We start from the raw sequence: 16,052 nt of genomic DNA, 5'->3' as shown, positions 1-16,052 counted from the left end.
TATATTCTTATATAATTCATATATATCTATCTATCATGTTTTTCTTATCTACATAGATCCTCTTAAACAGAAAAATCTTTGTCTAGAAACTCTGATAAATTAAAATTAAATAAATTAGTGTTTATGTGTGTTTAAACTATTTATCTCTTGGGTTACTTTTGCCATAAAACTAAGTTAGCTGATGGAAACTGGTACAAGTCTTGCATAAAGGTTTCATTAGATAGGTTAGAGGATATAATGCAAGAGAAATGTTTTGTATAAAGAATACTTGGTAGATAATCAGAGGACTTTGTGGGTTCTTTAGTGAGGTCACATAAATATCTTTGCCTAATTTACCTTTGATACAATCTTTTGCCCTGTAAGAGATTGGTACCTAGTTCAGGAAGGTCATGATATATTCACTTTGTAGCAGTTAATTTAAGGTGGCCAGGAAAAATCAAGAACCTAAACTAGTAAATGGAGATCTCTATTGTTATTGACTTAAGGATAAACTTCGATCCCCAAGAAAAACTCACAGTCCAAAGTAACCCTCTGGCCATGTCCTTTTGGGGAGGACTGGAACAATGTCAGGGATCATTGTTCATGAAGTAGAAGTAGATAGGAGTCCCTTCATGTACTTCTAACCTTTACACTTTTATATTGTTTCATTAAGAAATGACAATATCACACAGTAGACAGGCACATTGGCGTCAGAATCCCTGGACTCAAATTTGCCAGTTTCTATGTAGCCTTGGGCAAGCCATCTCTTGATTTTCTCATCTGCAAAATGAGAATAAGAATGGTCCAAAAAAGAAAAAAAAATCATCTTAAGTGGACCAGAGGGAATTTAATTGATTATGTATGTGAGGGAGGACCTGAGAAGCCAAGAAGGATCAACTGAACAATCCAAATGTTAGCATTAGCAGGGAGCATCTACAAATGCTGGTCCAGAGGGCGCTCAGTTACTGAGGTCCAGGGTTGAGGTCACCTGGAGGAAGCTGCAATTATGGTGGACCTGGAGAGGCATGGAGGGGACCCCTTGGCTGGTGGAGACTCTCCCTGAGGCATACAGAGAGGAGAAAAATACCCTGTCTTTCTCACCCTCTACTCCTATAGCCAAACACAGCCAGAAAGAAGGCAGCTCACAGGGGAACCTGCATCAGCCCCTCTGTGATACAGAGAAGAGTAGGGGAAGGGCAACGAGTAGCCTTAAAATGGGAAGAAACGCCTACCTCAGAGAGTAGCTCTGAGGATTACATTCGGTATTGTGTCTGCAGAACTTAGAAATGCATCTGGCATGTATGTGCCCAATAAACACTACCATTGTTGTCATCCTCGGTGCCATTTGCAGAGTGACATCATCTCTTTGTGAATATACTTTACCTATGGTGCCAGGTGGTTATTTCCGGAGTAGCGTCCTCTTTTCTGGGCTCTGCCATGGACAGGTTGTTAGTCATTTCAGCATTGTCAGTGTCTGGGCAGCTGGAGGTGTTCCGTGTGGCTACTTCAGTCTCCTATTCCAATCCACCCTGTGCTGAGTTCAGGCAGAGTGACCAAACCTCGCTCATAGACAATCAGAACTGAGCCATAGTCAGTTCCAAAGAATTCAGGCCCCTTTAAGAGTGTAATAAGCATTCATAATCCTCTGCAGAGATCCTTACAAATTAGCTTAAAAATGAATGATTTTCTCATCTATTTCATCTAATCCCTTTGGCTTGAGTTTAGCTGTGTCCTTCAAAACTGAAAGAATACATATTTATTTGTCTGTTTTTGGTGTTTGCCATACCTTGACTTTAAAATTAATGAATTTAAGGGAGTCGAAAGTTTGACAAGATGCCTTAACAGGCCCATCAGGAAGAATCATAAAGCTGCTTCCCTGAAGCATAGACATAAAAAAAAATTCATCGAGATAAATTGCGAGGCTTTGCCAAAGTGTCCTCTTGAGTTGCTCTTTGTTTGAAAACATACTATTTATTGTAGGATTTTGCTAAGTCCTGGAAATTTCCTCTCCTGAGAGATTTTTATCAGTATGAAAAAAATAGCAGCTTTTCTAGGTTTTAAAGTATTGTTAGTCTTTTGCACATTGGCTTTTTAGTTATACTGATTCTCAGAAAGAACATTTATTGACCTCAAGGACTTAAAGGCTGTCTGGTTTTCACCAGTGCTGTATTCTTCATGTTTAAGCCTGGGTCTCAAATAAGTGGTAATAAAGGCTAATAACAATTACCAGTTTTTGAATGCTTTCTCTGTGTCACTTACTGCTCACCTTGGGCTCCTTCTGTCATTTTATTGTGATGCTAGGACTTAAAACAACCTCACGAGACAGGTGTCCATTTTAAAGGTTAAGAAATGGTGGCTTAGAAATTACAAATCTTCTCCAAATTCACATTGCCATGATGTCCGATTTACACTCTTAATCACTATGTGGTAATGTTAGCACCTTAATGTGAATGTGAAACAATAAAGCAGAGATAGACAGGGAAAGGAATTAATGCAAAACCAAGTGCTTGAGTACCTCAGAATTATGGATTAGTAAAATGCCACAGCAGGAAATGGGCTTAAGGAACACCTAGTACAGCCTCCTCTTTTTACTGCCAAGTAAACTTACCTCCAGGAAAAGAAAGGCGCCTTTTGATCATGAAAGGAGACGAACCCCCAAGTGTCAATTCTCACTTACTTCCTCTGCCTCCAGGAACACAGAGTTATGACCATATCCCATGCCATTCACAAGCAGAAGTGAACTTGACATTGGTCCTTTACTGTATCTCAAAGAAGCAAACACCTTTTTATGGGTTGAAAATGTATTGATTGCATTTACTTTGTGTGCTAGATTCAGGAAACAGGTTATCTAAGGGAGAAGTTAAGACTTGTGGAATCTGTGAGTGGCTGCCTGTTGCCCTTTGCCTCTGAATTCACATTGATCAAACATTGGTGTGATGTTAAAAGCTGATGGGTCTGTATTTGGTCAGAGAGTTGTTAACTGTAACATAACAAATAGTCCCCACATTTTTCAAGCTGGTCCTAGTTCTGAGTTTCACTCATCTTCATCTGTTGCTGCCCTTTTTTAGATTAGCTTTGGCCTTGGCTTTCTTTCTTTAAAAGGGATGGTGTTTTTTTTCAAGGTAAGGCAATTGCAAGGCATCGGTTTTGCTTGATAAGTGCTCTGTATGTGGGATTCTTCCCTCCATTTTAAGTGTTAACAAGGTGGCAAGAATGGAAGGTGCTGTGTTTTATATCTTTACATGCCCTTTGCTTTTGGTTCTCCTAAGAATCTTTCAGGAATTGTAACCCCGAAGTCCATATTTGAGTCATACACCTGGGGAGTGGTGGTGAGTGACTGATAGAGATGAGGCAGAGGGGAGAAGAAGTGTGTGTGATGAGAACACTGAACCTGGAGGAAATCACAGTGGCAGGAGCTCTTCCTTATCTTCCAGCTCCAACTCGGCACAGAGCATCCTTTAGAATCCAGCTGCAGTCACTTCTGGGATCACTGTGGTGTGAATGGAAAAGAGAAGGGCAGCAGGAGGGGCCCTGGGCTAGAGACAGGAGGCCTGGATGCCTGCTCGGCTCTGAAATATGCCCTGGGGTCGATCACTTTGCTACTTTAAGCCCAGTTTCCTCTCTGAAATATGATAGCAATTCAATGATCTTTGTAGCTCTAGAATTTTAGGATTTTTAGTGTTCTTTAAAGACTGATCTATGAGTTCAGCAGAAAACCAAAAATAAAATTCATTTTCCATTTAGCACAGTTTCAAGATGCTGTTTTGACTCAGTAGATGGTCAGTCATAATGAAATGGGAGCCCTCAGTTTTGCATTTCTTTTGGCCAGTATGGCATTTTATAGTGTACCTTGTGAGAATAAAACAGCTCCCAATAGAGTACTTCCACATTTACTTACTAACTGGCTGATAACAGAAGTACAGAATAAAAACCCGTGGAAGCACTTAAGACTGGAAAATATTCTCTCTTCTTTCTATTATATGCAAAAAGAACAAAGCCTGATGTTGTGGGTTTATGCCCCTTTCTGAGGACAAAGTCCTTGTCCATATTGTCAGCATTTGTTTTTGCACGTAACTCGGTGTTCCAACTCCTCTCTGAATTTTGTTGCTTTTCTCTACTCCTTATCTGGAATATTCATAAAACTCTACTTAAATAGTCACCTTCATCTGCAGACTTTATTTGGTCAAAGCCTGAACTTGGCTGCAAATAAGGCTATCTTTGAGATACTTGTTTGCTTTTTTAAAACAATGATGTAACTGCTTTATGAAAGCGCGTAATGGGGCTGTGTTCTGTTCCCTTCCTCCTCAATCACTTTGGAAAGGCCATTATGATTGCCTGGAGAGGTGGGAGGATTAAAGCCTCCCCACGTGCTAGTCAGGGCTGAAAGGAGAAACCATTGTGTGAGGGAACGTCTGAGGCTAGAGATAAAATTCCCATTAGAACCTCTTTGAGTATTTCTTCATTCAAATGGGGTGGGGGAGATTATCCTCTCCACAAACGTAATACCTTTCTTCCCGAGCCAAGTGAAATGCACTGTGTTTTTCCCCTAGATTAGAAAAAAAAAAAAAAAAAAAAAAAAGGATGCTCTGTATCTTCTTTCCTTTAGTTTGTCAAACAACTAATAATTCAGACTCTTCCTTTTGTGTAGCTTATGCAATGTCAGAAAAGGCGCTGTAAGCAGGGGTTCCCTGAGCATAGCACTGAGGGCCTGAAGCCCTGCCTGGCTTTCTTCAGGGAGATCACTGGCAGCCTCAGTGATGCTTTGTGCCAGCTCTTAGGCAGTTCCAAAGCCAGATGCACACTGAAATAATCTTTGGTGGTTTGGGCTGGTTTATAATCTGCTCTCTTGAGGTTTGGTTCAAGGCCTTTAGGGCAGGGATCTCCTGTGAGTTGAAATAAAAAGATCTGCTTTGGAAGAGATTCCATGCTGCCAAATGGAAGTGGCACCTTTCCCACTGCATAGGCTGAGTTGCCTCGGAGCACATCCACGCAGAAACAGACGTGTATTAGGCAGCTCGTGGTGGAGGGCCTGTGCTGAGCACAAGGGGTAATTGAAAAACAGATGACTATCATGAAATACCAACCTTCAAAAAGCACGTACCAAGTCAGAAAGAGAAGCCGAAGATGCACAAATAGTATCATTCAGTCTAAATGTGACGTCCTTTGTGTGAGAGATTGGTACCAGACCTACAGAAGTGGGGAAGAAGAGGTTTTCTTCCTAGATGGAGGAATCAGGGTTAGAACTATCAGAGAAGCCAAATTTTAGAGGCTGTGGATACTAGCTCTGCTCAAGAGAGTAGACTTACTTTGACAGATGTCTTTTTTTTTTTTTTGGAATGCCCAGATTCAACCCCCTTCCAAGTTTGGGCAGTTGTCTGTCATGTACAACCATGGAGGAAGGCTCTTCTCTCTCTGCCTCTGACAACCAGATCTAGTCATGTGGCCCAGGCTCGGCCAGTAAGTTTCTTCTGCTGGGACTGACGCTGGGGCACGGGGGTCAATGTCAGGGGGCTGTTAGAATTGATTCATTATGTCTTTGGAGATGCCCATTGATTTTCAGTGGCAACAGTAGCAGTATCCTAGTCATCATTCCTGCCGTAGGGTGGTTCTTGTGATTCTGACTTCTTGGCATCCAAGTGCCCTGGGTTTTTTGTGTTGTGCCCATATCTATATTTGGTGCTTTGGCGTTTCACTGATTCTGTGAGCCAGCATATCCTTCCAACAGAGTTCACTCTTTCTGCTTCAGCTGGCCAGTTAAATTCTATTACAATAAGCAAGAATTCTGACAGCCATTCTGACCTGAATGACAAGGGCTTCCATCATGTGTACTGACCCACCTGTTCAGCTTGCCTTCTGCTTCTCTTCCCTGGGTACTTGCTCTCCTGTATCTGGTTGTGTGACTCCCTACTTTGAAGGCTGAGCTCAAGCATTTTGAACTTTTCCTGAATTATCAAAGAGAATTTTATGCTTGTTATTCCTCCATTTAGCACATCTTGTAATGCTATTATACATTTTTTACACTATATGTCCTTTTTTAAAAAAAAATCATGTTTCTCTGTCCACTAGTGAGTGAGTGATTTAAAAAAATTTTTTTTGGTAGGGATTCTATTCTCATCTTTGGATTCTCGGAGCCTGGTACAGATCTAGTTAATATTAGATGTTTGTTGCATGAATGAACAAGTCTGTTTGCAGAGAGGTGTTGGAATTGTGGGCTTAAAAATTTTAAAATATGGAATAGCTGTTGTAGGACATTTACTCTGGTGGTACCTAGGGTGGAATAAAACTATGTGAAATGTGTGTGAGGTCCACCTGAGACTGAGTAGTATACATTTACTTTCCACTTTTTAAAGCCAGGTTCATTTAGATGTTGTTTACTTACAGGAAAATTTACTTTTTGTATCATACAATTCAATAGAAATTTTGACAAATGTATACAGTCATGTTAACACCACCAGAATCAAGATACTAGAACCCAAAATTCTTTTGTGCCCCTTTGTAGCCAATATTTCTTCCCATTTCCAGCTCCTGGAAATGACTGATCTATGAATGTATATTTTAAGCAATTAGCATAGTTCCACAATTTTCTAGAACAATGTTTTATTCCCTTGGAAGGAGAAAGTAATTGGACAGTAGATCTTTACCTAGGTATAGAGTTGCCAGAATTAGCAAATTAAAATAGACTGTACTTTTAGTAAAAATTATTCATTGTTTATGTGGAACTCTAAGTTACTGGGCATTCTGTATTTTATCTGGAAGCTCTGTGTTGGATGGGTATGGCCACTGGGGGAACTGTTAAAGTTGAGGTGAAGTGTGAAACTAGCAGACAGAGGAGGGAATAAAAAGAAGGATGAGGCAAGGAAAACAGGTCATGGATCATCAGCAACATCGACCCCCCGTGAAGACACTTTGGGACAACCTAGAAGGGGATAAGAAAATGAGATTTTTGTATGGAACAAGACATTCACTTGTTTGTACACGAATGATACATTCAAGACAGCTTTGAAAACCAAGATCCTTGGTGTTCCAGTTTGTAAACCAGGGTAAGATTCTATCAAGGCAGCTGGCTGCCAAGCTGTGCTGCGGAGGAGTGCAACTCAGGAAGTCATTAGGCACTGAAATAGGTGAAATGCATTCTTCGGAAAGGGTGAAGCATACGTGAGATTTCTACCCTTAAGAAAATGAGCTTTTCCTGAGTCATCAAAGAGAATTTAGTACTTGCTATTTCTCGGGATGACCATGGAGCAAAAACATATTTAGAGCAAAATATTCTCCTAATTCAAGTCAATAATAATCAAAATGACTCGCCTCTGTTTATTTTTCCATTGTTGGAACAGAAGGGCTCGCAAACAAAGCCAAAGAAAGACACTTTCAAGTAGGTTCATCTTACTCCCCATGAAGGAATAAACTATTTTAAAACACTTTTGGCAATACCATTGTTTATACTACAGATGAGGCTTGACTTTCTGTTTTAAAGGAAGCTTGGCAGTTACTTGGAAACAAGTTGTTGGTGTTTGTTCTCGGTGGTAGCACCTCTGTCTGCGTGTCTTCATTCTCTGCCCAGCTCTCCAAAGCTAGGCTGCCCTGCCTGGCCATCTCCAGCCTCAGAGTCCTCCCTGAGTGACTATGCTGCTGAATTTATTGTTGCTAAAGGGATAATAATTAAAAATGATTTAACGTGGCAGTGCTATTAGTTAATGATTTCCAAATAGCATTATTGGGTCCTGGGTTTGAAGAAGATGGAAATGATAAGGAGCATAGAAGAGAGGTGATTTGAGGTAGGAATCTTTGATTTCTCATTGCATAAAGGTGATTATCTTTTCTACTCCTGGTCTCAGGACAGGCCCTTAGTGTGTCCTGCTGTAGAAGCTGGGACCAGAAGTATCCTCCGAGGTCATCTTGTTCAGTGGTTTTCAAACTCGTATTTGGTTGTAAATGGAATCCATTTTTAAAATTTTACAGAATGCACAGATGCAAAGCAGGCAGAAGCAGAATAGCTCTGATAGAAACAGGGGTAGGGAGTCCAGAGTCCCATGAATTCCTCCTTTTCCCTCTCTGCTTATTGGAGAAGTGTCGGAATCGCTGGTGGTGTGGGAAGCAGGGAAAGTCACACACGTCTGTAAGAGAACTGGGTCCCTCTTCTTCAGAGTTCTTTCCATGCCCTCAGCCCAGTTGGCTCAGCAGCTCCCCGGGGCACTGGCATGTGCCTCCTAAGCAGGAATCCACATGGGGCAGAGATCAAGATTCCACAAATGGGGACCAAGAGGACATGTGGACATGTCTGGTATAAGCCCGGTGGCAGGGTTTGACAAAGAGTCAGAGCAGGAGATGATTCCTAAATCTTGATGCTTAGAGACATTACCCTGTGGCTGTTGAAATACCTGTAATAAATGGCGCCTAAGGTCTGTAATGTGACTTACAATAACTCTTTTATCCACCCCTGCCCCCTACAGCCTGAGATGATGAGCAAGTTAATGTTATTAGCTTCTAAAATGGGAAGGTGATAATTATTACGTGGGTCCACTGGGAGCTGGGGTGGGTTGTTACCAGGTCAGAAGCAGTTATGAATAGGGCACTATTATTAGTCCACTGGGCTTGGATATGAGGTGTCAGACTTTGCCTTTTCATGATGGATACAGGGCATGCTGACATATAACCAAGACATTAAGGTCAAATTGGCACTCTGAAATGGGTGAAATGCATTCTCTGGAAAGGGTGAAGTATAATTTGGACAACAGGAAAATTCAAAGTGATCTTGCCATCAGTTCACACTAGGGGGAGAAAAGGCACACAGACAAACCCTTCCCGGGAAGGGAGGACTGCATGTAGTTACAGCAGCAAAGGCTGTGCGTCGGTTGATGGTGTGAGTGTGAGTCAGTGACTTGGACAGTGACCGGAAGGGCAGCATAGAAAAGTTAGGAGGAACTTTTATCTGGACTTGATATTGGCCCATTCTGTATTTCCATGTGTTCTCTCTCTTCTCTCCTCCCCTTCCTAGTTCTCTTCTCCATCATAAGTTATTGGTTCCAGCCAGACAATTCACAGCACATTATGATCTTGCCTCCTTTGGTTCCTTTGATAGACATGCTCTTCACCTTCCAGTCTAACAGGGCTTCTCTGCCTGGAGGGTGAAGATAGAATTCAGGGCATCAATGAAACTAGATGGGGGAAAATTATATTGTTATTATTGTCAATACGCACTGAAATTTAACATTTTCTTCAATTATCAATGTAGGCCATAAACCAGGAGTATTAGAAATATCTGTGGTTTTGTTCACAGAAATCAGAGTATTTCATGTCACATTACAGTTACAGGTATCTCTCTTTATAATTTGTGCTCATCAGTTGAAATTATGGTAGTTTATTTGGCCAGCTACTAGATCTTGTAAGTTAATGTGTTCATAAAGAATATTATTATCTCACAAATTTCACAGAAAGAAATAATTTAAATATATAGTTTTTTCTACTATATTGAAACACACAGGTTCTTAAAAATCACCCTGCCATGCAAAGTCACACCATAAAAACCATAGAGTTCATGGGATACATGGAGTTCAGGGCACAACATTCAAAAACCTTAACTACACATTAAAGGAAAGATAGGAACCTAATAAAAATGGTAGCTCAGTCATACACAGTTATATATCAAATGGTTAAGAAGTACATAAATTTGTAAGTACTAGAATAAATATGGTACCACACCTTGAGAAGGACCTGTGTGTGCTTGTAGAAGTGGGTGAGGCTTGTGAATTATTGTGCGGTGGGGTTATTTAAACTCGATGGAAAGTTGTAACACCAGGTGTGGATGGGTGCAGCTGGCAATGCACCTGGTGCAGAGGAAGCCGGTGGAAGTTTGGGACATGCGTGTCTGTGGTTTGTGGACTTGTACTGCTGGGTTCACTGGGTGCCAATTTTGCATTTGCCTAGTGTTTCTTGTGAAAGAAATGGTGCATAAGCAAACAGGAAATCTGTGTTATGCCCAAATTGTTCCCTAATATATCAGTTACACTGGAACAAATTCGTGTTTTCAAAACAAGTGGTATCCCAGAAATGGCTACAATTGATTTCCTCTGTGATACGAGTATTTTATTTCAAATGTTTTAAAAAATTGTGAGAAGGTCTTCAGGCTCACAAACGGTCCGTCTCACACAAAAGATCAGGAATCCCTGTTCTGACAGACCCTTTTCCTTCCCCCAGCTCCAATACCTGCAACTTCTCTGCTGAGTCCCTTCCATTCCTATGTCGTTACCCTCTCCCCCATCCCCTGCCCATCCATAGTCATTTCTCCCACCTTAGTGCTTATTGGCACTTGTTTAAACCACTCATATCAGAACTTAATTGCAGTCTGTTTTGTATTGTTATTTATACTTTTTGTGTTCTTTTCCTTCATAACTATATTCTGAGTTTCTTAAAGATGGAGACCATAAGCTTTCTGTTCTTTTCATTCCTTTTAGTGTTTTAGAAATTTATTGTATACGTTCTCATTGAATGAGTTACCAGAATACTAGTATTCAGCCTGGGAAAGTAGGAACTGAAATAATTAGTGGTTCAGTATTGTTCATTGTTGATGAGAGCAGAGTGGATGGGACCAGAGCAAGACCACCTTGTCTTCTAAGTGCTCAGGAGAGAAGCAAACAGATGAGAAAACAAACAACATTCATTGTGCTGAGAATATATAGAACTCCTGGCAAGGGTTTTAACTGTTTAGAAGGGCTTCTGGGAGAGACCGAGGGACTTTCCTTTTTATCTAGAGTAGCCTCTCTTTTGTTTGTTTGGTTGAAAACACTGGTGTGGTTAAAGGTAGCAGAGATGGAGGAGATGCTTTTGGCATTTTAGGTTTTTAAATAACGCTTTGCTCAAGTCACACATTAGTAAGTCAGCCACAGAGTTGGAACCCATACTTGGGACATTTTGAGCCTCCACCTAGGCTTGTTCAGTGTCTGTATGTTAGGGTGACAAGATTTGGAGCTGAAACTAAGAAGGAGCCCACACTGCAGCAAGAGCCTCTTCCAGACCCACTGTGCTAGTTTTGAACTGAGACATTTTCTGTCCGCAGCCATATGCAGTGTGAACGGGCCACAGACGGACATCAGATGAGTGGGCGAAATAACGTTTGGTGGGAAATGATGACAGTTCTGTGGCATTAGTCCTTGGAGCCCCAGGTGCATTTATTCATCCTTTATATACTTTAAGCTTTCAGCCTTGGGGTTATTTCAGCAGGTTAGCATCTGTGTTTTAGAGACAAGCCCCGTAGTGAATCAGCGAGGAGAACGAGTCATATGTGGAACTGGGAGAGGGGATGAGAGGATCCTTACTGAGAGATCATTGCGATGATGCAACCAAGGTCATGACTTTCCATCTTTCCTTTTGTCCATCCAGCTCGCTGACCTTACTGCCCTGGCCCCGAACCATCCTCGGCTTGGGCAGAATGTACCATGTATACTCGCCCCTGGAACATCATGACCCTGTACCCGGAGTGCCCTGACACAGACCACGAGTTAGAATTTCTGAGCTCATAATATCCTACCCCTTGACTTTTGTGTTGGGGATTTTTACTCTTCTCCTTTTGTTTAATGAATAATGTCTCCTTGACGGAGTGAGGATCCTTTTGTTTAAGTGAGTCAAGGCTGTATCTATATATGGCCACTGAATTGACTGTTTAAAAAATTGCTGTTGTTATGATTTGAATAAATAATTTTGGACAGTTATGTGCCTATAAAGAGCTAATAATTTATCAGCCTTTGGAAGATACCGATTTTTTCTTGCAATTTTCTGGGTATCATTTCTCAGACTTAGATTTCAAAAACTTTTCCCACCTTTAAAATTATACAAAGTGTTATACAAAGTATGATTTAACAGCGGCTGAAGGATTTATTTAAATCCACATACTAACCAACAGCAATCATAGTGAACACAGTTTAGGTAAGGTTTTATTTTATTTTTTTTAATCCAGAGAATATTAGGGGATATACAGAACAATGAGCAAGCACTTCAAGACCTTGGACTTGTTAGAGATTCAGAGTGAGTTTCAAACAAGGAAAGGAATGCATACCAGCAGCATTCCTATAAAATAGCCATAGGAGTAGGGTAGCTTACGGAGGCAGACTGTTGTAGAAACACAGCTAGTGAAATAGTCTGGTGGAAAGACTGTTTCTTAAACATTCTTATCATCCTAGAGCATTTACTTCCAAATCATACTGGCCTTAGACTTGGGCAAGAGGGCCCCCTGCCTGGCCCAGTCTGTTAGAGGACCCCAGCTGAGCCCTCCTCTGGCCACGCCATTCCTGCTGAGCAAAGATTCTGCAGGGACAGGGCATCACGTCTTTCTCTTTTATAGACCATGGTCAGGGCATCTGAATGCTGGAATTTCCTGCTCAGATGGTCCAAAGCTAAGACACAGATGTGTCCTTCAGAGGGCAGGTTGGATTTTGTACAAGGGGTGACCAAAAAGAGCTGTTTGCAGGGGCAAGGGGTATGAATGACCGCCAAACTAGCACCCGCACGTGTGCTTGTAAATCCCAGTAAGGAAGCAAGTTGGTGCAAAGAGGAGGGTGGGCTAGAGCAGGGGTGGGAATGGGGGTCGGTTCCAGCTCTTTCTGAACCACTATATCCCAGTGTAGAACCTTTCCCAGGTCTCATTCAATCCTGCAGAACTTGTCAGGGAAATGTTTTTTAACTCGCATTATGGGAATGAGGTTGTGGAGAGTTAGGTAACTAACCCAAGGCCACTCTATTAGTGAGAAGTTCAATCAAGATTTAAACCTCAGGTGATCGGGTTCCAAAGTGCCTCTTTCCACTTTGTTAGGTTGCCCATTAACAGCATCTTGGCTTTTACACCTTCCCAGCTCTCCCCACACCTTGGAACATAGTGATATGCAATAAATATTTGCAGAGTAACTAAGATACTAGAACAAAATATTTGTTTACCTTTACTATTAATGGGATATAGAGTATAATTCTGGTGTAAGTCAGAAATTCCATGTAAAATGTGCTGACGGGGACATTTCACTCCTGATCTATCTATGCTATTAAGTGTGTTGACCTTACCTAGATCCTGTGACTGGGCAACTTACTGGGCTCACCTCTCCATCAGTCAGCCCAGTAAATTGCTGCAGATTTTCTGACTAGCATGGATTCAATGTCCAGAAAGAGGCTTTTATTCATAGAAAATAGTAACACCAAGTATGTTACTGTCCTTTTCTTTCTTACAATGACACGAAACTCTGGGTGTTAAGGTGATGGAAGAGCGGTTGTTGGATTGCCTGCCTCTCATGGATCAGTGGGCATTGTCCCCCCATTGGTGAGACCTCGTTCTTGGCTTTCCTGGGCTGTGGTTATTCACCTGTGCTGCTCCCTCCTGGAACATTCAGCTGTGCTGTCCCTCGGCTCTGTCTTGCCTGGTGCTCCCTCCCACTTATCTGAGATGCCAGGACCATTCTCTACTATTGGCAGAAAGCCCTGGAACACTTTCTCAGCTTCTGCTCTAGACTAGTTTTGGTATCTTCCCCACATGTTCCCATCTGTACACTTAATTGTTTTGGCTGATTTATCTGTCTGCCTTGCTAGATTATAGCCCCATTTGAGGGCAGGCTTTGTGTCCCTCTTGTTTACCACTGAGTTGCCACATCTAACACAATACCTGACACAGAAAGTCCTTAATTCGTATTTGTAGAATGACTCAATGAACTGCCCTGATAATTGAGTCATTAATTGCATTTTCAAAAAGTTCTAGTAGTAAGGTATCAGATCAAGGATTTCTTTCATGGAAAGCTTATAGTCTCATATATCACATAATTGCATCTACTTGCTTGGAGACTCACCTGGAGTGTGGTTACCCTCTACCCTCCCAGAGTGACATGCTACTTCTAGGACCCTCCTTTCTTCCCTGGAGAGACAGCCAAACTGAATCTTCTCAGAAAGAGTGATTAAAACCTCATCAAACCACAGAAAAGTTCTATTAACTTATCCAGGTGCTGGATGCACCCATTGTGTCCCCTCCTGACTCCATTTACTACATCACTGTGCACAAGAGGGCCAAACTGCCAATGTCTCTCAGTGACTAGATCCAGAACTGTTTTCTAAAACCAGATCTCTGAATTCTAATTCTCCTAAGCAGGACTGAACTTTTGTGCAAGAAGGCTGGTGACCATTATTTGAGTATAGAGAAAGGATTCTTTCATTATCATCATAATCATCATTATTTTAACCTTTGCTTTCATTCTTTTAATATTATATTTATACAAGCTATTATATTATGTTTAACATAGGAATATAGAAAAATATGGAAATCCTGCATTCAACATGATGAATTTTCATAGAGGGAGCATATCCATATAACTTCCATCCAGATCAAGAAACTGAATGTTCCCAACACCTCAGAGATCTTTCACATAACTCCTTCCATTTCTTTCTCCTAAATGGTAATATTGTCTCCCCAATTTTTAAACTTTTACAAATGGAATCATTTATTATACATTCTTTTATGACTGAGTTCAGTCAGCATTGTTTGTGACATTCATCTATATTGTTGCATATGACAGCAGTTTGTTCCTTTTCACTGCTGTATAATATTCCACTATATTTTTATATACCATAGTTAATCTGTCCATTCTTTTGTTGATGGACATTTGGATTTTTTATAATTTGGAGCTATTACAAATAATGCTGCAGTGTAAATTTTTTTGGCTCAAATGTATGCATTTATCTTGGGCATATACCAGGGAGTGGAATAGCTGGGACAAAGGTATGCATACACTCAATTTAAGTGGCGGATTCTATCAAGCAGTTTTCCTCAGTGTAGGATTTCTAAGTAGGGGATAGAGAAATTGTGATAACTCAGACTTCCCAGGAGGTAGGAAGCTTCTGGAAAAGATCGGTCTAAGATACAGCTGTCCAGCTTATGTATTTTGGTTTAATGTTAGTGCAATCTAAGCTTGAACAACTTTGAAAAAGACCTAAGTCTGTAGTATAAAGATAGAAGCTAAAGATGTAAAGATTCAATGTAGCTGATGGCAAAATAACCTAACAGCTTTTAATGGGTAAGAAATACCTATGAGTTATTTAATCAGTTGCACCTTCATTAATGAGGAAATAGCTCTGGGAAGAATTTTTGTTTAAGAAAATCACAGTAATAAATATTAGTACTAACTGGGATGGTTATGAAATATTCTAAAGTTACAGAACACATTATGTACAAGATGAAATGCTTTAGGGTGAAATGGGGTCATGAGATTGGATATTTCCCCTTATTTAATTCTTTAAATTTTCTGATGGTCTAGGAGAGCAATTTTCTGAATTTAACTAACCAGATTTTAGGAAAAGCATATGGTAAAACTTAAGTACTGAATTAAAGTTTGCAGTGTTTTCTCTGAGTTTAGGCAAGTCTTTCCTCTTATCTTCATGTTTACCTTTAAAGGAGAGCCAGAGGCACTTATCAGAATGGTTAAATAAAAAATAGCATCACTGAATGCTGGCAAGGATGCAGAAAGACTGGACCACACATAGTGGCTAGTGGTACTGTAAAATGGTACAGCCACTCTGGAAAAGAGTTTGGTACTTAAAAAAAACACAACTAAACATGTAACTATCAAACCATTCAGCAAATGCACTCCTGGACACTTATCCTAGAGAAATGAAGACTTCCCGTTCACACAAAAACCTGTGCATGAATGATGATAGCAGCTTTATTTGTAATAGCCTAACAACCGGAAACAACCCAGATATCCTTCAGTGAGTGAATGGTTAACACACTGGTACATCCATACCATGGAATATTACTCAGCAATAAAAAGCAATGAAGTATCAATATACACAACAACCTGGATGAATGTCCAGATAATTAAGCTGAGTGAGAAAATCTAATTTTAAAGGGTTACATATTGTATGAATCAGTTTATATATGCTGAAATGACAAAATTATGAAATGAAAACAGATTAGTGTAGATTAGTAGTTGGCAGGTGTTAAGAGGGGAGAGGGCAGGAGAGAGCTGGGTGTGGCTATAAGAGAGTAACATGTAGGAAATCCTTGTGGTGATGAGCTGTTTTGTGTCTTGACTCTCAGTGTCAATATCCTGGTA

The 16,052-nt window shown here is 40.7% G+C and overlaps 1 protein-coding gene across 1 annotated transcript in view; it reads left to right on the top strand.

The window, feature by feature from the left end:
• Positions 1-16,052, top strand: part of PDE4D (phosphodiesterase 4D) — a 1,287,753-nt gene that overhangs the window by 102,400 nt on the left and 1,169,301 nt on the right. The gene's annotated exons all lie outside the window — the stretch shown is intronic.

This window comes from Camelus dromedarius, chromosome 3 (genome assembly GCF_036321535.1).
Source record: "Camelus dromedarius isolate mCamDro1 chromosome 3, mCamDro1.pat, whole genome shotgun sequence".
Lineage (NCBI taxonomy): Eukaryota > Metazoa > Chordata > Mammalia > Artiodactyla > Camelidae > Camelus > Camelus dromedarius.
This window is presented reverse-complemented; position numbering and strand designations above follow the sequence as displayed.